Below are 2,797 nucleotides of genomic sequence, written 5' to 3'. Positions count from 1 at the left end.
AAACAAACCACAGTGAGGCTGCGATAGCAACACAGGCAGAGGGAGAGTGACACCATGACTCATATATATGACTTAATTATCTCTCGACCCCTCTGATTTATCATGGAACCCTTTTGTGCTGTCCCGACCCCTAGGTTGGGAACCGCAGCAATAGATCACCTGAAAATAGGGTGTTACGTTTTCTGAAGCATCACATCAATGATTAAACATTGTTGAAGCTATGAAGTAGTTTCTCACTCAGGCCACTAAATCAGTTTATGGATTACTAAATGGCTTTAGAATGTAGCAACATCATTTCTGACTTCTAGCTGCCTCTTTGTCACGGTGAACAATTCCGCTTCATTACAATTTATTTACATAATTTTGGACATCATTTCTATCAGTTCGGATAACTTTGTGTTCACCAAAGTGAGTGCTGAGATCTTGGAACATAGTGACAAGTTAGTGTCCTACAAGTCTCTCCAGTTGGTTCTAGGGCCCAATGTATGTAATCCTTGCTGTCATTCAGAGACTAGCGTCAGGTGGAAGCTTTGGGGAATGCAGAGCATATGTGTACTTGTATATGAAATACAAATATAAAGTAAACAACTGGCAAAGGTTTCCTTTATTCTGATCTTTGAATACTTACATTTTTGTTTATTTTTCGGTTTGTCCCCGGGTCTGAGATCAAAGCTGTGTCTGTCAGTCTGCTGACTAACACTGTTAAAAACCTAAAGCTCTGACTCACTTCTGTTATTAGAAAACTTTCATCACTTCATCCGTCAGGGCACTCGCAGCAAGCCACCACTGTTTATCAAATCATTTCATAATCACAACAAACCACTTTGCATCTAAAAGTGGACTTCAAAGCTTAAGTAGGAATATTTTTGTCTTTTTTCATTGTTTCTTTCTTTATTTCTTCATCACTCCATCTGCACTTTCTTCCTTTGTTAATCTTGCTCTGTCCTTCCAGTTTCCTTCCTCCTCTCTTGTATTCTCCCTCTCTTTCTATATCTGCCTCATTCACTTCTCTCTCTAAGCCCCCGTCTCTCCTCCTTCTATCTCTCCCTCCATCTCTCCCTCCTGCTCTCTTTGACATGTCTCTGTGTTTCCTGTCCTTTGTGAAACCCTCCTCTCTGTCACATCTTGTTTTCCTCATTCTATCCTGTTTTAATCCAGTTCCCGCCCCCTTGTACAGCAGAGTCACGCTATTGGAGGAAATGGGTGAATAGTGGCTGCTGAGTGACAGGTTATTCTGGGCCGACTGTGGAGGTAAACACAGCGAGGTAATGGAGGTAAACGTCCGGTCAGTTGGCAGGGTGGTACACAAACAATAGGCCAGGAGGTTCTGGCTGGGCAGTGACACAGTCGGGACTGCTGCTGCCTCAGAAAACCCACACAAATTATTATAAGAGGCTTGTCTCCTATTATTATTATGTCTAAGCACCTGAACACTCATTTGACATGCTGAAGTGGTCTGCAGATACATCCACATGAATGAAATCATGGATTTGGTGCTGCCTTCCTCTGGGTGCATTATGTCCTTCTGATGATTTAACAAACGATCAAACAGTTTTCGTACCAACATGTTCTCACTTAATTAACTAACTTAAGTACGTCACTTCAGTCAACTTACGTATACACTGCTTGAAAGACATTCTTTACTTTGGTTTGGTGAATGGGTGAATGTATCCCTCCATTCACCCATTATTATTTGAAGCTCAGGGCCACTGATCTAGCTTGAACTGAGCACAGTATTTGCCACCTAGCTAGGGTTAGGGTTAGAGAGAGGGAGCAATTCCATTTCCTTTTCACCCAACCCTACTAAATTGCAATATGGTGGCAACCTAATTCTGACTGTAAAACATTTTCTAGTAATATAATGTGGAAAATGTTGTTAATTAGCTCATCTGACTAGTCAGAACTGAAGTCAGAGTCAGGTTGAATTTAGCTTTTTTTTTTATTTGTCGATAGAACTAAGGCTCTTTATGTAATCTGGTCAGGCATACCTCTGAGTTGTAGCTTTCACAGAGAAAGCTGACTGCCCAAATGCAATGCACTACAATCTCTCATAGGAGGTCCATTTTGAGGATTTTACTGAGTTCTTCCAACAAAAGTAAACAAAGTAATGTAATGGAAGACGGGCCATGCCATTTAAAATTGTATACAAAATTTTGACAAATCATTTTAATATAATCTAAAATTCTCAAAACTTTATATATTAGATATTTTAAGATATCTTATGTGATGATAGTGATGATATTAAATGTACTTTTCAGAATTCAGGTTTGTTTTTACAAGAACTCTTGTTAATGACATCTCCAAACATGTAATAAAATAGGACATGTGGGAAAGGATCATAGCATGCATTAAGAACTATCTTGGCTGCATCCATTGAAACACAGTTTCTAATATGTCTAAATTTTGTATTTATTGTTTTAGAAATTTTTTTTACTTAAAATTAAGATTTGGAGCCATTATTATGCCAAGATATTTCAGTTTGGTTACCATATTAACCCTTTCAGCCTTGATGACAATGCCAACATTCTCTCAACAGCTTTCAGCATTTTGAATCGATCCAGAATTAGAAGTAGCAAATATCTTCAAGATTTGGGTTTTAATGTGGGGCCTTTAAATAATAACTTTAATCATTTAATTTTAGACCTCTTCGCTTTCCTGCTTTTTGCTTTTGCAAGTTCTTGCAGTTTCTGTCTGCCTGTCACCCCAGTCACTGTACATAGGCTCTCTACAGGCTCAGACAGAGGGCAAACTGATACTTTTATGGTAAATAAGGGTTGTGTGTGTGTGTATGTTTGTG

This window comes from Morone saxatilis, unplaced genomic scaffold (assembly GCF_004916995.1).
Source record: "Morone saxatilis isolate NCDOM2014 unplaced genomic scaffold, NCSU_SB_2.0 Contig23, whole genome shotgun sequence".
NCBI classification, from domain to species: domain Eukaryota; kingdom Metazoa; phylum Chordata; class Actinopteri; family Moronidae; genus Morone; species Morone saxatilis.
Note: the sequence above shows the minus strand (reverse complement) of the source record.